General features: G+C 48.2%; 1 long non-coding RNA gene across 1 annotated transcript; it reads left to right on the top strand.

Annotated features, from left to right (window-relative positions):
* The first annotated feature begins 21,403 nt into the window (after positions 1-21,403).
* LOC126443048 (uncharacterized) lies at positions 21,404-23,054 on the top strand. The gene is made up of 3 exons (XR_007581818.1): positions 21,404-21,536; positions 21,676-21,786; positions 21,894-23,054. It is a non-coding gene; the product is annotated as an uncharacterized LOC126443048 (long non-coding RNA).
* Positions 23,055-23,480: the final 426 nt, after the last annotated feature.

Raw genomic sequence — 23,480 nt, 5'->3', positions numbered from 1 at the left:
GAAATTTAAAGATATTTATATAGACCTGTTATTAACAGTTTTTAGGCTCAGGGGTTGTAAATGTAAAAATAACACATTCGTTAAGGATATTTTTGATAACACGTGTTACAAATAATAGTGCACACATTGTCTTCAAAGTAGAACAACACTAAGTAATACCATATATTAAATACATTCCGTCAAACATTTTCAGATATTTAGCGTAGATGTTCACTGCTATTATGGACCACGCCCCTTTCTGTTAACAGGTATTGGGCGAGATTCAGCTTTTCTGTTAATACACTGTCTTTACAGTACAAGACTCCACCTTAGCTTTGAAGCCAAAACCTATTTCTTTTCCCCTTTCTTGATCCTGCAATTGCAACTTATTTTAAACAAGATATACTTGCATTACGTATCTGCTACAGTGACATTTCCTGCGTATGATTTACCTTCATACAGTGTAATGACATATTTATGTGAAAGCCATACTCAAAGATAAATGTAAATTTAGTGAAGAATTCTATCAGCAAGCCTAGAACAATGTTCCCTTATTGGTAGTGACAGAAATGATGTTTATAAGTTCCCTGTGAGACTGCTGTTTACACCTAATTCAGCTAATTTCATGCTACTGTCAGGAGCATCTCCAGGCTCAGTATTTCAATTTCAATGTCTGAACACTGCAGCTAGAGTTTTTATACATTTTCTTGGTTTTGGGTTTATCTTGGTCCCAATGGGAAAGATTGCAGGAACTCGACTTAACCATTCAGTTAATTTGAGTCATTTCTGGCCTTTTGTCTTCTTTTACATTTCTGTTACTTGCTTTCCAATCCATTTGAACAGCAAAGAAAAGTCAGAAGAGGTAATAGGATGGTTTAATAATAATTTAAAAACAAAATAGAAGTCTTAGAGACAAAATTGCCTCTGCTAGCAGATAAAACAAAAATAGTGAGTGGGACCGTACAAAGTCGTAATGACTGGTAAAAATTTAACCTGACTGACTGTAGATTGTTGTTTAAACGTACATTTAGGATGCTCACAGCAATAAATTGTACTTTCTTCAACACAATATAAAGTTTAAAAAAAAAAAATTATGCAAGATGCAAGTACAACCTTACATTCAGTGAACATTAACGTTACTGGGAGAGTATTATTTGTGGTGCAACGTTTCCGAAGATCTGTAGTATACTAATAAGAGTAGAGTTGTTACTGTTTCCTACAGCCAACTTTTAATCATAGGACTAGTTTTATTTGAACACATTTTAAACATATTGTATTCTCTGATACTTTCGTAATCATTCTCCTAATGCCATGAAGAATATGCAGAAAATATTTTGTGAGGCAGGCATGCGTAATATGCAATGCCTTATTTCGTATAACAAAAGAGACATTGGGCGAATTTTCGTACTACGGAGTAGCAGGAACAAGAAGTAAGTTGATATAGAGCTTTAAATAAGCGATTGATTTTACCCTGCACTTGCGACCTAATATTGGTTCCCTTTTGTCCCGACTGTTGGATAGGACCAATTTAACGCTAATTACGAAAACAGGTGTTAAAACTCGATACCAGATCACGAACTGCGAAATCTGCATTCGCTATTAATAAAGAATAGCAGGCAAAAAAAGCTGTTATGCTCACCACAACAAATGCTTTTCGACTCATTTAGCTTTAATTTGTTGAGATTTTTTGTTGCAAAATATCCGACATGTTCCGTTTGAAGCCACTGATCAGTTTTAGCACTGCATTAGAGAGCTAAGTGTACTTCTTTAATAAACACGGGCCACGGCTAAACACTCTGCAGCAGTCAATGTATTAGCAGGCGGCCATACTTTCCCAATACGGAGATTCAAGCTCTGAGGCTCGCGCCTACCATCTGTCGGTGGCAGTCTGTGCTACGCGGGTCCGGCTACTGTGCTGCTCTCTCGCGTCAATCCTGTACACTACGTGCAGCTGGACGGGTTCGAATCTCCGCCATTACACCTCCTGCCGTCTTCTGCTTGCTTGGATTTCCAAAGTATCCATTTTGTTTCCCATTTTTCATTAGAGTTGTACATTTTTTCTTTAATTTACTATATGATACACTTATTTCAATTCGTTTAAATTTCACAACTCATACACGTATCTTTGGGACTGTTACCAAAAGTACTCTGTGAATAATTTGTCACAGTTTACAATTGTCTTTATTTCTGTTTTCTTTAAGGGATTTCGATTCTGTATAATATGGCCTGCGCTCACAATTACATTTATGTTCATGTATTGTTGTAAAGATGTTATTTGCAGTGTTAATAAATAAATAAATTACAAAAAAAGCGCGACCTTCTGGCTCACAATTTTTGAAAGTCGCGATGGCGTTGACGCTAACCTAAAAAAAAAAAAAAATGCTGAGCGCAATGAACAGTCTGAAGCCCTAGGCGAACGAAAAAATAGACATATCAATAATGGAGAGAAGAACTTCTTAGTGTAGCGAACTAAGTCTTAGTGGAAGGAGGTGTATACCTCTGGAAACAACAGCTTTAACCAAGTATCAGAAATGGAAGGTGCAATGAGAAAGTTTCCTCCCCGTGGTGGTAATACCGCCGAAGCTGGGCATTCGGATCCGGGGGCCCAGCATCATTGCGCAACAGACCAGTCGGAGGGTCCTAGGATCCCTAACGCTAAACATAGGAACAGACATCAAACGTTCATAGGAACACTGAACGTGAACTCAATGCTGAGAACAGGTAAACAAAAAGAACTGACAAAACTAATGGATGAACACAAACTAAAAGTTCTGGCTATACAAGAAACAAGATACCCAGATGAGGATACAGTACAGGCAGACCAGTACAGGATTTATAAAGGGAAACCAGCACAGATAGTAAAGAATACAAAAGGTCTTCGGGTATATGGCACAGCATTTGTGATACATAACTCATTTTCTACTAAGGTACTAGAATTTAAATCTAGATCACCAAGAATATCATTGATAACATTCAGAAATAAAAATAAAAAGTACACACTTATAAATGCCCATGCACCAATAAATAAAGACAACCAACAAAATCCAGAGAAAGTGCAGACATTTTGGGAGGAACTGGAAGAAACAATAGGGAAGATCCCTGAGCAACACACTACAATTCTGTTAGGAGACTTTAATGCACAAATTGGAAGAAACGAATTATCAAAAAGCACAGGGAGGTTTACAGCACACACTAAAACTGACATGAATGGCCAGGGATTAGTAGAGTTTTGTGAGAAATTCAAATTGAACATTATGACAACTAAATTCCAGAAGAATCCCAAAAAACAAACAACATGGAAATCACCGAACAAATTACTTGGCGAGTTCCAGATTGATCACGTGGCAATAAGTTATGATAATTCAAGGGACATTCAAGATGTACAGGTGGTGAAAGGGGCCAACTTTGATTCTGACCATTATCTGACCAAAATTAAGATGAAATTAACACCAGAAAGAAGTCACAAGAGTGACGAAACAAAAATAGCCAAATACAGAGTACAGGACTTAATGCTCAATCAGCAAGTCTTAGACGACTACAAGGAAAAGACAGATAAAATCAAAAGTCACAAATGGGAAGAAATTGCAACCTCAATACGAGACACAGCAGAACAAACAATTTTACTAACCAAAAAGAAAAAGCATCCCTGGTGGAATGAGGTCTGTGAAAAAGCACTACAGAAAAGAGCCAGAACTTGGGAGAAATACAACTCAACCAAAAGGCCAACTGACTGGGAGCAGTTCAAAACGCAAAGACGTGAAACGACGAAAATCATTAAAAGTGAACGAAGGAAATATGACACACAACAAATACAGAAAATACAAGATGAATTTTCTAAGAATAATACACGCAATTTCTTTTAAACATTCAGAACTACAATAACAAGATATAAACCACCGACACTCTGCTTCAAAGATGAAAAAGGAAATCTGATCACCAGCGTGGAACAAAATTGCCAACACCTAGCGAACTACTTTGAAACGCTGCTAAGCTGCAAAAGACCTGATGAAACCTTGACATTTGAGAAGCCTAAGAATAAGCTACCAGACTCTGAACCACCTAATAAAGAAGAAATTAAAGAGATCTTGAAAGGATTGAAAAACAATAAAGCATCTGGTAAAGATTCGTTAGTCGCGGAACTACTGAAATACGCAGGAGAAAACTTAATAAATAATTTCGAGGCGCTGTTTGAAGAGATTTGGAATACAGAGAAGATTCCGGAGGAATGGAAGACAGCATTGATTCATCCGTTACATAAGAAGGGTGCCAAGACAAATGCAAATAACTACAGAGGTATCTCATTGTTATCAGTGGCCTATAAGATCCTATCCAAGGCACTACAAAACAGGATTGAAAATCAGGTAGAGAAAGAACTGGGTGAATATCAGGCTGGGTTTAGAAAAGGAAGATCATGCAGTGAACAGATATTCAGTCTACTCTCCATAATACAACTTCGCGCACGCACATCGAAAAATCTAGTAATTACATTCATAGACTTCAAAAAAGCATATGATTCTATTGATAGACCAACTCTGATTAACACATTAGAAGAATTTGGGATTGATGATAAAAGCAAAAGTCTAATCCAGGAAACCCTTACGGGAACAAAATCGCAAGTGAAGTTTTTGGGTAGATTGTCACAACCGTTTGTAATTGGAACAGGTGTTAGACAAGGGGATGGGCTCTCCCCGCTGTTGTTTAACATTGTCCTTGAAAAAGTGGTCAGGGAATGGAGAAAGAAGATGACAGAAGCTGGAGTGAAAAATGGGATAACGTTAGGAAGAAATAAAACAAAAATTGAATGTCTGGCATTTGCTGATGACATGGCAATATTGGCAGATGACATCGAAACAACAAAGATTCAGATAGAAATGCTGCATGAGATCGCTGAGAAGACAGGTCTACAAATATCGTATGAAAAGACAGAACTGATGATACAGGACAAAACAGACCCAACACAGACATTGCAAACTAAATATGGAATAATTAAGAGAGTTCATAAATTTAAGTATCTAGGGGAATGGATTACACCGACAGGGTTACCAAATGTTTCACTACAGGAAAGAGCAATAAAGATGGAAACGGCATACCAGCTATGCCGAAATGTATACAATAAAAAGTCGATCTCCATCAATGCCAAGCTCAGGCACTACAATGCGGTAATAAAACCAGAAAGTTTGTATGCGATTGAATGCATCCCACTGAACAGAAAACGTCTGTTGGAGAAATTGGAAATAAAAGAGAGAAAAATACTGAGAAAGATCTTAGGACCTAAAAAGGATGGACAGGATTATAAATTGCGATCCAATAAAGAGTTATACGAGAAAATTGAAAAACTGACAACATCCTTTAAAAAGAGAAGACTGAGTTTCTATGGGCATGTCAAAAGAATGGCACCAGAAAGAACGGCAAAGAAAATCCTGGAATACATGGAAAGCAGAAAGACACAAATTAACTGGCTGAAAGAAGTAAAAGAAGACATTGCAGAAATGAACATTATACCAGAGACAGTTTACAACAGAATGGAATATAGGAATGCCATCAACAAAATACAGGGATTCAAAGACCGAACGCAATCAAAAAAGACGGGAACAACCTGGTCGCAAGAACGTAAAGAAGCCCACTCAGAAAAAATGAAGAAATACTGGGAAGAACGCAAGAAAAAGCACAAGAAATGACTGATGCTTAGCGTAGTCCAAAGTTGACTGTAACGAATAATAATAATAATAAATGGAGAGAACAACCGAAAAGTTATGTGTACGGCAATTCCACTGCTGTAACTAATGTCACCCCGTGCGTTGCTTTTGATGCACGGGGACCTCCATGACGCTAACGATTGAATTAAACCAACTGGCTCCGATATGATCATCAGAGCCGTCCAAAAATTCGACAAGGACTTCCGTTAAACACACACGTTTTTTTTTTTTTTTTTTTTTTTACTTTATTGTTATTTTAAAACCTGTACAACTCAGGTAGGCTGGCAGCGGCACACTACGCCGCTCTTCAGCCATAGCGTTTTACAAGAGTATAAAACATGGTGAATGACAATGAACAAAGTGACGGGCAAAAGAGAGAGGTCACAGAGACACAAAAAACACGGAGTCGTTCACATGTGACGATAACAACACTGAAAACACGTCGGCACGGCGCACAAAACACTGATGAGTCCGACGGCACAAGTGAACGTAGGAGTGGGACGGCGGACACCAAAAACACTATATGACGTCACACACACGAGACACAAAAGGCGACGATCTCCGGCGCGCGAATGTTCACTATACGTGTGCGAGTCCGGGGACCTGCCAAGAGAGGAGGAGGAGGAAGGGGAGTGGGAGAGCGAGAGGGGAGAGCAGAGATGCCACGGGCAGGGGAGATAGGGGGGAGGGAGGAAGGGGGAGAGGAAGCCCGGGGGAAGAGGGGGAAGGGAGGGGACAGGGAGACGGAAAAAGAAGGGAAGAGAAGAGAAGGGAGGGAGGGTGCCGAAAGGAAAGGACACGGGAAGTGGGGGGCGGGGCAGGGTCAAAGTTGATAGGAGGGGTAGATGGAGGGGACGAGGACATCATCAGGGAGAGGGAGCTGGCGGAAGCCACCTTGGGAGAGGGTATGGAGGGTGGAGAGATGGAGACCGGGTGGGACGTGGGAATACAGGCGCGGCAGCGGGCGGGGGTGGGAGAGGATCGGGGAAATGAGCGGGTGAGGAGGATCAAGTTTACGTGAGGTGTACAGGATACGTATCCTTTCAAGGAAAAGGAGGAGGTGGGGGAAGGGGATGAGATCATACAGGATCCGCGTGGGGGAGGGGAGACGGATGCGATAGGCAAGGCGGAGAGCATGGCGTTCAAGGATTTGGAGGGATTTAAAGAAGGTAGGGGGGGCGGAGATCCAGGCTGGATGGGCGTAACAAAGGATAGGGCGGATGAGGGATTTATAGGTGTGGAGGATTGTGGAGGGGTCCAGACCCCACGTGCGGCCGGAAAGGAGCTTGAGGAGACGGAGTCGGGAACGTGCCTTGGCTTGGATTGTCTGGAGATGGGGAGTCCAGGAGAGGCGACGGTCGAGGGTGACGCCAAGGTACTTAAGGGTGGGAGTGAGGGCGATAGGACGGCCATAGACGGTGAGATAGAAATCAAGGAGGTGGAAGGAAGGGGTGGTTTTGCCTACAATGATCGCCTGGGTTTTGGAGGGATTGACCTTGAGCAACCACTGGTTGCACCAAGCGGTGAACCGGTCAAGATGGGATTGGAGAAGGCGTTGGGAGCGTTGCAGGGTGGGGGCAAGGGCGAGGAAGGCGGTGTCATCGGCAAACTGGAGGAGGTGGACGGGGGGCGACGGCGGCGGCATGTCCGCCGTGTACAAAAGGTACAGAAGGGGGGAGAGGACGGAGCCTTGGGGCACACCGGCGGAGGGGAAAAAGGTGTAGGAATCGGTGTTATGGATGGTGACATAGGAAGGACGGCGGGAGAGAAAGGAACCGATCAGACGGACGTAGTTAATGGGAAGGGCAAAGGTTTGGAGCTTGAAGAGGAGACCGGAATGCCAGACGCGGTCATAAGCGCGTTCGAGGTCAAGTGAGAGGAAGATGGCGGAGCGACGGGAATTAAGCTGTTCGGAAAGGAGATGAGTGAGGTGAAGGAGAAGATCGTCGGAAGAGAAGGATGGCCGAAAGCCACACTGGGTGACGGGAAGGAGGCGGTGCTGGCGGAGATGCTGGTGCATGCGGCGGGTGAGGATAGATTCTAGGACCTTGCTGAAGACCGAGGTAAGGCTGATGGGACGGTAGGAGGAGACGGCGGACGGCGGTTTGCCAGGTTTAAGGAACATGAGGATACGGGAGGTTTTCCACAGGTCGGGGTAGTAACCGGTGGACAGGACTACATTGTAGAGCCTGGCCACGGTGGAGAGGAAAGAGACAGGAGCTTCACGAAGGTGACGGTAGGTGGCACGATCGTGACCAGGAGCGGTGTTGCGTTTTGTGCGGAGGGTAGCAATGAGATCCTGTGTAGTGATAGGGGCATTGAGTTCCGTGTGTGTAATGTTGTCCAAGTACTGGAAGCCAGGAGCGAGGGGAGGGGAAGAGGTGTCAGTTCGATCGCGGATATCCGGGAAGAGGGAGTAATCGAACTGGGGATCATCGGGGACGGAAAATACATCGGAGAGGTAGGAGGCAAAGTGATTGGCCTTACTAAGGGAGTCAGGGAAAGGGTGATCATCATGGAGAAGAGGATAATAGGGGGAGGGTTTAGTGCCGGTAAGGCGACGGAAGGCCGACCAGAACTTGGACGAGTTGATTGGTAGGGTTGCATTTAAACGGGTGCATGTCTGTCGCCAGTCCCGGCGTTTCTTAGCCGCGAGCAAATTACGAACGTGTCGCTGGAGTTGCCGGTGGCGTCGTAGTGTGTCCGGGTCATGCGTGCGGAGGAAGGCACGGTAGAGACGACGGGATTCACGGAGGAGGAGAACGGCCTGTGGGGGTAAGGTAGGACGGTGGGGGTGGATGGCGACAGTAGGAACGTGGGCCTCCACGGCCTCAGACAAGGTCTGCTGGAGAAAGGAGGCGGCATGGGTGACATCATCAGGGTGGTGGTAGGTGAGAGGGTGGCTATCGACCTGGGTGGAAAGGGTATCCCGGTAGGCATTCCAGTCGGCTCGGGAATAGTCGTGGACATACTTAGGGGGAGGGTCAGTACGAGGGTCGGGGCGAGGGCGACGACCGTCTGAAACGGTGAGGAGGACAGGGAGATGGTCGCTACCAATAGGCTCCAGGACATCCACCGTTATGCGGCCAAGGAGGTTGGGGGAGGAGAGGATAACATCAGGAGTAGAGTTGGATTCAGGACGGGTATGCCGGGGGATGGGGACGAGGTCACCTTGAAGGGTGGAGAGGAACCGATGCCATCGCCGTAACTGGGCAGCGGAACGACTATGGATGTTGAGGTCGGCGGCGATCACGTAGGAGGAAAAGGTACGATCGACGTGGGAGAGGAAGTCGAAGGGAATAGGAGCGTTGGGGCGGACATAGATGGTGGCGCAGGTAACGGTAAGGCCGGGGAAGAAGAGACTAAGGATCAGGTGTTTGGTGGGGTCGGGAAGGAGAGGTTGGAGCCGAACGGGGATCTGGCGGTGGTGACCAATGGCAACTCCGCCACGCGCAATCGGGTGGGGATTATCGGAGCGGTGGAGGAGGTAGGGCGAAGTGTGGACTGTGTGGTGGGGTTGCAGGAAGGTTTCATTGAGGAGGAAGGCATCCACGCGGTGGGTGGCAAGGGTGTGCAGGAACAGGTTTTTGTTGGCGGGAAGGGAGCGGATGTTGTTGAAAAGGATACGTTGCTGTCGCGCCATGACTGGGATTTAAACGAGGGTGTCAAGACGGGAGAAGGTGAAATGGGCCTGGTTGTTGGAGTAGGTGGCGTACATCTTGAGTTGGAAGATGGAACGGGCAGCAAGGGGGATCTGCTGGAGGGTGTGAGGGCGCTGAAAGGGATGAACATTCTGGAGGACGATGGTGAGGAACCTGATGATGTCCTCAGCGGTGGGTGGGGGACGAAGGGAATTGCCAGGAGGGGTGGGGGCGTCCAGAGGACGGACAGGTACGGTGAGTTCAGGAGTGGTTGGAGGGGGTCGGGCTTTACACTTTTGGGAGTAGGTGGGATGAGGGAGATTGCAGGTATTACAGGAGGGAGGGGATTGGAGGTTAGGGCACTGCCGGAGGAAGTGCGCCTGCCGACAATGCGGGCAGGTGGGGGCCTCGCGGCACTCAGCTGTGGGGTGCGCATTATAGCGCAGACACCTCTGGCAGCGCAGGGATTGAGGAGGGGAACGGGAAGGGTCGACCTTGTACCGCTGGTGGAAGAGGAGGGCACCCTCCTTCAGGAGACGGTCAATGGAGAGGGCGTCCTCAGAGAAAACCCGCATAAGGCGGGTGGGGCCGGCCGAGTTGAAAATGCGGCGGACCGCCCGCACCTCCAGCGTGGGATGGGCCTGGAGCTCCGCCAACACCTCCTCCTCCGTGATCGACGGACTGAGCCGCGTGATCACGGCGGTGAGGGTCGGCGGGCGACGCGGGGGTTGGGGTTGGCGGGTAGGAGAGGGAGAAGGAGCAGGGGTAAGGGAGGCGTTGGGACCAAAACGGGTGATGGGGAGACGGGAGAGGATGTCAGTATGGAGGGTTGGGCTGGGGGAGGAGATGAGAACAGAATCTCGGCGAGGAGTGAGGAGGGAGATGGGGGCACCAGGACAATGCTGGCGAAGGAAGAGGGTGAGGTTCCGGGCTTCAAGGAGAGAGGGATCAGGACGGGAGAGGAGGTAGCGGTAGGACGAAGGGGGAGAGGAGGAGGATGAGGGGGCAGGGACAGGCGGGGAGACTTCCATGGCATCATGGGTGGGGGAAGGAGGACGAGGCGCAGCCTTTTTGGAAGCAGAGGAAGCAGGGGTGCCACCGGGGCGCTTGATGGCGGTGGAGGAGGTGTGGGGGATGGGAACAACGGGAATGTGGCGGGGAGGGGCAGGTCCCGGGGCCGGAGTCGGCGCCGGAGATGGTGACGGTGAAGGCGACGGCGACGATGACGATGACGATGACGGTGGGAGTGGCGGCGGTGATGGCGAAGGTGACGGGGAGAGCTGGACGTGGGCAGTGGCCCGACGGGCCATCACCCGAGCTGGAGCTGCAGTGACAGGCTGGGGGAGTGGGGGGAAGGGATCAGAACGAGAGGAGCGGGAGGAAGAAGCGAGAGAGGGGGCGACAAAGATAGAGGGTGAAGGGAGAGTGAGGAGAGGTGGAATGGAAGGAGGGGGGTGGGACTGGGCACACCAAGTTATAGTGGTGGAGGCGGCAGAAGGGGAGGTATAGACAATGGCGGTGGTGGTAGTAGTGACAGTGGTGGTGGAGGTGGACATGACGGGAGAGAGAAACAAGAACGAACAGAACGAAGAGGAGAGGACAGAAACTGGGGACAGACAAAGACGAAGACGGATGAAGACGAAGACGGCCGTAGACCAGGGTCAGGACGGCGGCACCGGACGGCGGCGGCGGCGGCGGCGGCGGCGGCGAGCCCCGGCAGGCGGCGGCGGCGGCGGCGAGCACCGGCAGGCGGCGACCAGGCGGGGGCGGCGAGCCCCGGCAGGCGGCGACGGCTGCGGCGGCTGCAAGGACCGGAAGGCGGCGACCAAGCGGCGCTGGCGGTGACGGCAAGCAGACGACACGGCAGGGATCTTCCACGTCGAAGGCGCACCCTGAGAGTAGCCCAGGCAGTGAAACTCTTCGATGAAGAAGAGAGGGAATCCAACCCTCGAATGTGAAACACACACGCGCAAGTTACCTTATCTAAGGCACGCCTTACCAAGTAACTTTGTGGGTATGAAGTATATTGTTCACAGATAATAAAAATACGTGGGCGCTTATTGCTATTTTGTTAGCAAACTACAAACAAGCAAGTGATATACCTGCAAAAATGTATGTTAATTCCAATGTTTTCGTGTTAAACTTGTCGAATCGATGTAAAATATGTAGCGCTTCAATACTGTAGTGTTGTTCGGTGTTGCCAACAGATGGCAGCCCAAGACGCTGCCTCAGATAGTGTGGCGATCCTTTCAGCCCCGTCTCTTCTCGCCGTCTACGGTTCGTGATTGGCCGAAAACGAGTTATTGGCGGCGTACGGTTTTAGGTACACCCAGCGACAGTATGATGGCCGTTCGCAACACTTCCCAAAAAACACACAACACGGAACACTCACTGTAAAACACTGCACGAAAAGGGCGGCACAAAGATGACACTCCCGAGCCAAAGGCATATGCGGGGTGGGGGGACCTGGAGGAGGGGGAAGAACAAGGAGGGAGGAAGGGAAAAAAAACGAAAAGGGGGGGAACCAAGGAGGGAGAGGACTAATAAAGGAGGGGAGGGGCAGGACAGACGTGAGAGGGAATGAGAGGAGGCAGAGGAGGGAAATGCAAAAGGACTCGGGGGAGAGAAGAAGGGGGCAGAGAGAAGGGTGGTGGGGACGAAAGAGGATGTAAGGGGGGGAGAGGGAGCCCGGGAAAAGGACAGAGGAAAGGAGGGGGAGTGAGGATCAGAGTTGATAGGAGGGATAAATGGAGGGAGAGAGGACATCATCCAGGAGTGGTAGTTGATGGGAGCCACATTGGGAAAGGAGATGAAGGGTGTAGAGATGGAGGGTTGGGGGGACACAACAGTGAAGACGTGGCAGGGGGTGGGGATGGGAGAGGAGAGGAGCAACCAGGGGTGAGGGGGATCAAGGTGGCGGGAGGTTTAGAGGATGCGGATATGTTCGAGGAACAGGAGCAGATGGGGGAAAGGAATGAGGTCATAGAGGATCCTCGTGGGGGACGGGAGGCGTATACAGAAGGCGAGGCGCAGTGCGTGACGCTCAAGGATCTGGAGGGACTTATAGAATTTGGAGGGGGGGGGGGGCGATATCCAGGCAGGACTGGCATAACAGACGATGGGACGGATTAAGGACTTGTAGGTGTGGAGGATGGTAGAGGCGGGCAACCCCCATGTCCGGCCAGAGAGGAGTTTGAGGAGTCGGAGGCGGTCCCGCCCATCCAGTCGATAGTCATTATCTTCAAATCCCACAAATGAAAGAACTCATCCTTAGGTTCAATGAGTTTTATTTGTTTGTTGCTTGTGCATAACTGTAGAGTTGCTCTATTTGAATCTGAAGCACATTTTGATGTGTAATTGATTTGGGAAACAGTTCTAACAATAAATATCCTTTAATTGGTCTTATGATAAGTTAATCTTCCGAATTTGGTACGTTGCAGGACCAGGTCTGGAGAAGACGGCACGAGGTGTAATGGCGGAAAAGACACTTGGCTGGCTGCACGTAGTGTACCGGAGAGGGCAGGAGTTGCCGGCCGCAGTACCAACTGCCGCAGTCAGATGGCAGGTCGAGTCCCTGCCAGCAAAAGTATGGCCGTCATCACATCTGCACAGGTTACAGCTGACTGCAGTTCGTGACATGTTCGTTTAAAGTAGGAGATATTGGGTATTTTCGTCTTGACTGCCTTGTCCAAAATTCTTGAAAAAGTAATGTATTGTAGAGTAGTCTACCGTATCTTCCTTCGTCGTCGGCGTTGTCATTGTTACTGTGAGGCACCGTTACACCAAGTGGAAAGGCGCGCCGATCTTAGAGCACGAGATATGGTAACCTTAAGTCACTGACAACACACAACGGTCACGGTAGCACCTGATTCCAGAATAGCTGCAGTAATTAGGATCTACCAACTACCCGCTCTTGACCAGGTCTCCAAAACTTAACTTGTAACGAGATTGTCATAAAGATCATCCATAAAGGCTTCGAACAACGATGAGAAATGTTACAGTTTATGGAATAATAACATATACGACCAAACTGTCTTGTGTCTTCTGTTTTATTTAACGTAACTTTGTTCACAGTTTTATTTCGCATTCACCACTCGTTCACACTCTGATGCGGACTATATCCGAGTGCCTGAACCCTGACTCCCGAGTTCCATCGAAACCCTTTGAGGAACAGTTTTGGTTGCTCGACACAACAGTCCATGATAATGATACAGTATTTTGTAATTGACTCTTCTAGTTAAGCCACCGCCTCCACGAATGTTTGTTGGGGGTAAGACAATTACACACTTCTCTTTCCGATCTGCAATTATTAAGAGTTCGCGTAAAAGTTGACGTTTTTGTCCTTTTCATAAATTGGAGCCCGCTCTCCGCAATATATTTTTTTAAAAAAAAAAAAGGTCTCAATACCGGCGTCCCTCCTGGGATGCGAATAGATTTATCCCGGAATTGACCACCCTGTAGGTGTACTCAATTTAATGATCACACTTCACTATCCGCGATTTCGTGTAACTAAATACCCTTTTGTTACTCTGATTGTATACCGTAGTTATTTTAAACTCGTCCCTACATTTTTTCACTACGCAGAATTAGCACTTCTTTACTTGTTTATTTCTAAGAGTAAACCAAAAAAATGACGCCGTATCATCGGCTTCGTCGATATAGAGCAAAACAGCTCAATATGCCCAATTTTACCTCTTCTTATAGGATCGGCTACCTTACTCATTAATTTACTACATATTATTTCCAATAACACCAAACAGGTATCGCCGTTATATTTTAATTGTATTCAAAAGCATGTTATTATTATTATGACCGACCAAATCGTAAAAAATCGCGTTTTTAACGATAGCTTTACACTCGCCCATCCTCTATTCATGCAGTATATTATGTAAATATAGAGACAGGACTGAAAGATCGATCTCTCTACCGCAACCGATTGGGGCAAATACGCTATTCAAGTTCCATTACATCTATCTTGACCCGTACTGTTACAAGGGGGCATCGTGCATGCCGATACCTTCGGCCTCGTGTGGGCCGGTGTTGATATATCGATCAGCGTCGGCAACCTACAACAGTTAGGTTTGTCATCGTTTTGGATCCGATAGGGCATATATCGGATGCACAGTGTAGGGTGATGTTGGCGATTGGTTTGTGCGTCAGTGGGCGAGCTCGTCGGTTTGCTTGCCATGGACTGTCAGACGGCTCTGAAGGCAGCTGGTAATTTCCAGTCAACGTCGCTGAGACGCAGGGGCTTGCCGACGTTTGTCGCTTGTGGGTGTATGTTAGCTTTCCGTAGGTGGTCATGCCCTAGCTGGTAGTGTGTTTGGCCGCTTATGCTCCCACCTATGGTTGTGATCGTAGTTTCCCAGAGTAAGAATGAAAGGATTGTTCGAGTGTCTCGATTTCCTGTATAGTCATGAGGCATGTTTTTTGAATACTTAATGATTTGCAGCACTTTCTTCTGTATGATCTGCAGGTGGCGCAGTCGTGTAGGAGCTGCATATCCCCAGATGGGAGCTGTGTACGTCAACAGAGGTCTAATGTGTCACATATACGGACCTCGACACCCTCCTATTCAGTGTGCTTTCCCCTGTCGAGCATTGGGTAGAGTTTTTTGAGCCTCGCGTGTGCTCTGCTGGCAACATATTCGATGTGGTCCCCCCGTGTAAGTTTCCGGTCCAGCCAGACACCGAGATATCTGACTTTCTCTTGGAAACGCATTGGGTGTGTATGTAGTGTTATCTGTCTACTGTGTTGATATTTGCAAAGTACTTTTGGTCCGCTCGTAAACACAACTGCTTCCCACTTGTCGACATTTACTTTAATACGCCACCATTCCACCCGAGGCTCGACAGTTCTGAGTGCCGTCTGTATTCGTGAATTAATGTTCGACAGTTTGTTCCAGTCAGCCACCACCACTGCCATCATCTACACAACCCCCTCCGCCGCCGCCGCCACTATCACGTTGTGTGCCGCATCACTCCCCCCTCAGTCCATCCCCCCACTCCTCACTCTCCCATCACCCTCACTTTTTGTCCCCCCATCCCCGGCTCCTCCCTCCCGCGCCCCCTCTGATCCCTCCCCTCCACTCCCTCCCTCTGCTCCTTCCGTTTCTGCGGCCCCCGCCAGGGTGGTCGCCCGGTGGGCTACAGCCCGTGCTCCACTCTCCCCTTCGCCCTCATCGTCATCTACGTCATCGTCATCGCCATCGCTTTCGCCCTCACCATATCCGGCGCCGACTCCAGCACCGGGAGCTGCCACTCCACGCCACCTTCCAGTTGCTCCAGGCCCCCACACCGCCTCTGCCGCCGTCAAACGCCCCAGTGCCACCCCTGTCTCCTCTGCACCTAAAAAGGCTCCGCCCCGTCCCGAGCCCTTGATGCCATGCGTGTCTCCCCACCTGTCCCTGCCCCCTCCTCCTCCTCCTCCTCCTCCTCTACCCCCTCCTCCTACCACTATCTCCTCTCCCGTCCTGATCCCTCCCTTCTTGAGGCCCGGAACCTCACCCTATTCATTCAACAACATTTTCTTGGTGGCCCCATCTCCCGCCTCACTCCTCACCGTGACTCGGTCCTTATCTCCTCCTCCAGCTCTACCCTTCACACCGATATCCTTTCCCGCATCCCCGTCACCCGCTTTGGCCCTAATGCCTCCCTCACCCCTGCCCCTTCCCCACCTCCCTCCCGCCGACCCTCACCGCCGTTATCACTCGGCTCTGTCCGACGATCACAGAGGAGGAGATGTTCGCGGAACTCGAGTCGCATCCCCATGTGGATGTGGGTGCACTTCGGCGCATTCACAAATCTGTTGGCCCCACCTGCCTTATGCGGGTTTTTTTCCAAACACGCCCCCTCCATAGACCATCTCCTGAAGGAGGGTGCCCTCCTCTTTAACCAACATTACAAAGTTGGCCCCTCCCGTTCCCCTTCTCGATCCCTCTGCTGCCAGAGGTGCTTGTGGTATAATGCACAACCGACATCTGAGTGCCGCCATGCCCCCACCTGCCTGCACTGTAAGCAAGCACACTTCCTACGGCAGTGCCCTAACCTTCAGTCCCCTCCCTCCTGTAACACCTGTAACCTCCCTCATCCTACGTACTCCCAAAAATGTAAGGCCCGACCCCCTCCTGCCACTCCTGAACTCACAGTCTCTGTCTGCCCTCTGGACGCCCTCACCCCTCCTGGCAATTCCCTTCACCCCCCCCCTACCTCTGAGGACATCATCAGATTCCTTACCATCGTCCTCCAAAACGTTCACCCTTTCCAGCACCCCCACACCCTCCAACAGATATCCCTCGCCGCCTGTTCCGTCTTCCACCTAAAAATGTATGCCACCTACTCCCACAACCAGGCCCCTTTCACCTTTTCCCGTCTCGACACCCTCGTTTAAATCCTTGTCATAGCGTGACAGCACCGTATCCTGTTCGACAACATCCGCTCCCTTCCTCCCAACAAGAACCTCTTCCTGCACACCCTTGCCACCCACCACGTGGATGCCTTCCTCCTAAATGAAACCTTCCTCCAACCCCACCACACCATCCACACTTCGCCCTACCTCCTTCAATGCTCCGATAATCCCCTCCCGATTGCGCATGGCGGAGTTGCCATTGGTCACCACCGCCAGATCCCCGTTCGGCTCCAACCTCTCCTTCCCGACCTCACCGAACACCTGATCCTTAGTCTCTTCTTCCCCGGCCTTACCGTCTCCTGTGCCACCATCTATGTCCGCCCTAACGCCCCTATTCCTTTCGATTTCCTCTCCCACATTGACCGTACCTTCTCCTCCTACGTGATCGCCGCTGACCTCAACATCCACAGTCGTTCCACCGCCCAGTTACGGCGGTGGCATCGGTTCCTCTCCTCCCTCCAAGGCGACGTCATCCCCATTCCCCAGCACACCCGCCCCAAATCCAACTCCAATCCTCCCCTAACCTCCTTGGCTGCATAGCGGTGGATGTCCTGGACCCCATTGGTAGTGACCATCTCCCTGTCCTCCTCACCGTTTCAGACGGTCGTCGCCCCTGCCCCGACCCTCGTAATGACCCTCCCCCGAAGTACGTCAATGATTATTCCCATGCCGACTGTAATGTCTACCGGGATACCCTCTCCACCCAGGTCGATAGCCACCCTTTCACCTACCACCACCCTGACGACGTTACCGATGCTGCCTCCTTTCTCCAGCAGACCTTGTCTCAGGCCATGGAGGCCCACGTCCCTACTGTCCCCATCCACCCCCACCATCCTACCTTACCCCCACAGGCCGTCCTCCTCCTCCGTGAATCCCGCCATCTCTACCGTGCCTTCGGCCACACACGTGACCCGGACACACTACGCAGCCACCGGCAACTCCAGCGACACATCCGTAACCTTCTCGCGGCTAAGAAATGCCGGGACTGGCGACAGACATGCACCTGTTTAAATGCTACCCTTCCTATAAAGTCATCCAGGTTCTGGTCAGCCTTCCGTCGCCTTACCGGAACTAAACCCTCGCCCTACTATCCTCTTCTCCATGATGATCACACCTTCCCTGACACCCTTAGTAAGGCCAATCACTTTGCCTCCTACCTCCCCAAAGTCTTTCCCATCCCCGATGATCCCCAGTTCGATTACTCCCTCTTACCAGGTGTCCGCGATCGAAGTGACACCTGTGTCCCTCCCCTTGCACCTGGTTTCCAGTACTTGGACAACATTGCACACACGGAACTCAATGCCCCTATCACTACACAGGATCTCATTGCTACACTCCGCACAAAATGCAACACCGCTCCTGGTCACGGTCGTGTCACCTTCCTCCACCTTCGTGAAGCTCCTGTCTCTTTTCTCTCCACCCTGGCCAGGCTCTACAATGTACTCCTTACTCCTGTCCACCGGTTACTACCGCGACCTGTGGAAAACCTCCTGTATCCTGATGTTCCTTAAACCTGACAAACCGCCGTCCGCCATGTCCTCCTACCGTCCCATCAGCCTTACCTCGGTCTTCAGCAAGGTCCTGGAATCTATCCTCACCCGACACATCCACCAGCATCTCCGCCAGTACCGCCTCCTTCCCTTTACCCAGTGTGGCTTTCGGCCGTCCTTTTCTTCCGATGACCTTCTCCTTCACCTCACTCGTCTCCTTTCCGAACAGCTTAATTCCCGTCCCTCCACAATCTTCCTCTCCCTGGACCTCGAACGTGCCTTTGACCGCGTATGGCATTCCAGTCTCCTCTTCAAGCCCCAAACCTTCACCCTTCCCATTAACTATTTCCGTCTGATCGGCTCCTTTCTCTCCCACTGTCCTTCCTATGTCACCATCCATAACACATATTCCTACACCTTTTCTCCCTCTGCCGGTGTGCCCCAAGGCTCCATCCTCTCCCCCCTACCGTACCTTTTGTATATGGCGGACATGCCGCAGCCAACACCCCCCTACACCTTCTCCAGTTTGCCGATGAAACTGCCTTCCTTGCCCTCGACCCCACACTGCAGTGTTTCAACACCTTCTCCAATCCCATCTTGACTGGTTCACCGCTTGGTCAACCCAGTGGTTGCTTAAGGCCAATCCCTCCAAATCCCAGGCGATCATTGTAGGCAAAACCACCCCTTCCTTCCGCCTCCTCAGTTTATATCTAACCATCTATGGCGGTCCTATCGCCCTCACCCCCACCTTTAAGTACCTTGGCGTCACCCTCGACCGTCGCCTCTCCTGGACCCCCCCGTCTCCGGACAATCCATGCCAAGGCACGCTCCCGATTCCGTCTCCTCAAGTTCCTCTCCGGCTATACGTGGGGTCTGGACCCCTCCAGCATCCTCCACACCTATAAATCGCCCTATCCTCTGTTACGCCCACCCGGCCTGGATCTCCACCCTGACTACCTTTCACAAATCCCTTCAGATCCTTGAACACCATGCTCTCCGCCTTGCCTATCGCATCCGTCTCCCCTCCCTCCCACGGATCCTGTACGACCTAATTCCGTTCCCTACCTCCTCCTTTTCCTCGAACGGATACAGATCCCCCACCCCTCTTCCCCCGGGCTTCCCCTCCCCCTTCCTCCCTTACTTCCTCCCCCCCATCTCCGCTGCCCTTGGCATCTCTGCTCTCCCCTCTCCCTCTCCAACCCCCCTCCACCTCTCTTGGCAGGTCCTCGGACTCGTACACGCTCAGTGGACATTCGCGCGCTGTAGATCATCTCGTTTGTGTGCCTTTGTGTTTGTGTTTAGTGTTCTTTCGCCGTCACGCCACCACCGTTCACCTGTGCCGTCGCAGTCGTCTGTGTTTCGTGCGCCGTGTCAACAGGTTTTAGTGTTTTTTCTTGTCCAGCGTGACTGGCTTCGAGTATATTGTTTTCCGTGTCTACAGTTTTTGTCCGCCATTTTTATTGTATTATCTGCACCTCCTTTATGTCATATATTGTACCACTCACGGCTGAAGAGCAGCGTACTATGCTGCTGACAACCCACCTTTGTACAAGGTGTTTAAAATAACAATAAAGAAAAAAAGAATTCTTTGTTGCATGTTCCGTATGAAGCCACTGATCAGTTTTAGCAGTGCATTAGACGGTTGAGTGTACTTCTTTATTAGACACGGTAAATGTACAGCGGAAGTCAATGCATTATCAGCTCACAGTGGGCCGAAATTTGGCTTTACTCTACCTACACAGAGATTTATTCTCTGCAGCTCTCGCCTGCCATCTGTCGGCGACAATCCGTACTACTCGAGTCCGGCTTTTCTCCATAGCGGGCGGCTGCTGCTCTCTCGCGTCACTCCTCTACACTACGTGCAGCTGGCCGAGTTAGAATCACAGTCTTCTGCCTGGCTGGATTTCCAAAGCTGAGCTCAACGAACAGACTGGCGCCATAGGCGAAAGAAAAAATTGTCATTTCAGTACAGGAGCGAGGGAAGACTAATCCCGAGCCAGTTGGTACGAAAGCTGATATTCTTGGCATTTCAGCGGAATTTTGCGTCATAATTCGATAGTTCCACTGGATGAGACGAAACGCGGGAAGAATTTTTGAGTGAATCCCCCTGCTTGGGCTGACAGCATCGTGCTGTTTACATACGGTCCACCGAAACCTGGAGAATAGTCGAAGTAAGGATCTAAAATAGGAAGTTTGAAAGTATGCTAGAAATTCGATACAAAAAAATAAACAAGATGCAACAAGGGAAAAAGACGCAATTTGCGGCTGTGATGGAGATGTGTTGCAAGAAGGATATGTATGTGTAGCCAAGCCGTGGTCGATAGATCGACCAAGAAAGTTCCTAGCTGTAGTTGAAAATACGGAAAATTATGAGTACATCTCTCCACGCTGTGTACTTCACCCGCAATCACTCAATCACATGGCGAAATTATTTGTAATGAACAATTCTGAGGCACGAATTAATGTATCCGAGCCCTCCAAAAATTATTAATTACGATCATCGCTGATGCTGAACGCAGCTAACACTTTTTTTTTTGTTACCATATCTAACGAGCACCTTACCACAAAACTTTATGGGTATGAAGTATATCATTTACATATAATCAAAAGATGTGGCCACTTATTGCAATTCTGTTAGAAAATTAAAAATAACTAAATGATATTCCTGCGATAATGTATGTTACTTCCAATATTTTCCTGCTAAACTTGTCAATGCGAAGTAAAATAAGCAGCGCTTGAATACTGCAGTGTTGCTCGGTGTCGCCAACAGATGTCAGCTCAAGACGCTGTTACAGAAGATATGGCTTTGCTTTTAGCATGGCCATCTAGGAACAAGGCCGCTACACTGTTTTTGGAGTCGCTCGTGATGTAAGTACTCGGGTCATAACAAACACAAGGCAACATGTGCTGTCGTGGTTGATTCGCATGTGTAGCCGTTATATGATTGTGACTTGAAATGTTAGTGTAAAAGTGTTCATAGTACTTCAACATATAAACATGCCACGTAGATGCTGTATGCCTACTTTCCACAATTTTCCACCGTTTTACAATTTAAGCACCATTTTATCACCTGTTTTTCTTGTTTCTTTTCTTCTTACGTTTTTAACGTCTGTAGGCTGCAGAGCAGCGTACGGCGGGGGGGGGGGGGGGGGGGATCGAAATGCAGTAAAGGAAAAAAAGAAGACTTTATGCATGCTTGTAGAGGCTATTAAACTGCTCGGGAAAGAGTCAGTGCATTCCATTTCCCTCGTGATGAAGATGCATGGAGAGAATGGATAAGAGCAGTTCACCGTGATAATTTCATCCCTTCAGATCACTCTGTGGTAAGTAGCAGCTTTAGTAAATAAACCTATGAAATGGTTCTGTTTAGTCTGAGTGTTAATTGTAATTTATAAACATAACCTGTATACATAGGCCAAACTTTTCTCATATTAACGTAACGTAATCCATTATTTTTAACAGATTTGTGAGCTGCATTTCCATGCACACGAAATAGAAAGAAGTACATCGTCATATGATGCTAAGACTGGAAGATTAATTACACGCCTCTTGATCGTCCACGTTTAAGGAAAGGTAAGTTGGTCGTTTACGGACTTAAGTTAGGTTATATAATTATTGGATGAATCTCTTACACTCCTGGTTTATATGGTAAGGTACTGAGAATTAATATTTGTTTATAGGTGCAATACCAGCACTATTGCCAGCATGTCCTGATTATTTATCTACACCATAAGAAGGCAATATCTTTCTTTTCGTTGAAGGTATTATGTGATAAAATTAATAGTAGTCATTTGAATGAGTGGACCTGTGTCAAAAAGTTGAATGGTGTGTATTTTCTTTTAATTAGTGAAATGCCATTTTTGAGAGTTCTGTGGTATGTTACAATTAACGCAAGTCTCACTTTCACTGTCCATGTCAATGATTAACAGCTTGGTCAAATAGGGAACATAAAGTTTCTAGTAACCATAAGTACCAAAACACAGTTAGCTAATATTCTTAATATTGTCGAGTTAAAATTTAGCAACAGAGAAGATCAGGAACCTAATGAGAGTATTGATTTCATAACCACTATTTTGAATAATTTATCTGAAAACTTGCCAGATAAACATGAAATTATAAACGTTATGGAAGAACAGATTCCATTGCTAAAATGCAAGAAGAAAATTGCAAGATATTCGTGGGATATTTTAGTTTTGTGGTCATTAGTTCATTCTATTTCTCCTCAGTGTTACAAGTTTTTAAGAAGCAGTGGTATAATAACTATGTCTAGCCCTGCTACTCTGACTAGAATATGTGGTGGATTTGCTAGTAATACTGCTCTTGAACAAGTTCCTGCACATTTTCTGGGATACATAACTAGGACAGTAATATTTTTAACTGAAGAAGACCGGGCGGTCTCCTCTCGATGCATGAAATCCATTTAAAGTCACAAATGGGCTACAAAGGGGGAAACGTAGTTGGCCAGGCCTACAATAGTAGTGAATTTGCATCCGTAGCCTACGTATTCGTGGTGCGTGGTTTGGATACACAGTACACCGATGTAGCTCATATTCTGCCGGTCAAAGTCTTGCAGGCTCCTGCTCTTTTCACCTTCCTTAAAGATATTGTATTGAAGTTAGAAAACATAGAGTTTGAAGTTGTTGGTATTGTATCTCATAATAATAACATTAATAAGAAAGCTGTATCTTACTTCAGTGATCCATCCGAACTTCGACACTCTTCTCCAGGTGCTGGAAGTAGGCTATTTTATTTTCTTATCGATAGTGTGCACCTATCAAAATGCATAAGAAACAACTGGCTGAATCAGAAAGAAGAGATTATAGAGCTTCCGGATTTTAATTATGAGCCCGGGTGATGGTTTTGCGTCTTTCAACAGCTTGAAATCTCTTCATTTGTTGTAAAAGGCAAATTTATTGACATTTGCAAACAAGCTATGTCTTAAATCACTGTATCCCTGAACCATAGAAAGGCAGAATGTAAAACTTGCTCTTCATATTTTTGACCATACAACAGCTATTGCTCTGAGAGAATTAGGCTCTAAACACAATACTGAATACTGCAACTTTCATTGAGATCATTTGCAAGTGGTGGATGCAGTTAATGTAAAAACATTATTAAAAGGTCAAAGGTTATTAAATAGGATTCAGCAGCCAATAACCAGGAATTCTAAGCACATACTGGAGTTCCTACTTCAGTTTGCAAATTGGTTAATAAAGGAAAATTCTCAGGGTTTAATTGGTCTTAGCAGATAAACACATTTAGCTCTT

Source organism: Schistocerca serialis, unplaced genomic scaffold (assembly GCF_023864345.2).
Source record: "Schistocerca serialis cubense isolate TAMUIC-IGC-003099 unplaced genomic scaffold, iqSchSeri2.2 HiC_scaffold_1420, whole genome shotgun sequence".
In the NCBI taxonomy this organism is placed as follows: Eukaryota; Metazoa; Arthropoda; class Insecta; order Orthoptera; family Acrididae; genus Schistocerca; species Schistocerca serialis.
The sequence above is the reverse complement of the archived record's forward strand: the minus strand, read 5'-3'. Positions and strand labels throughout refer to the sequence as shown.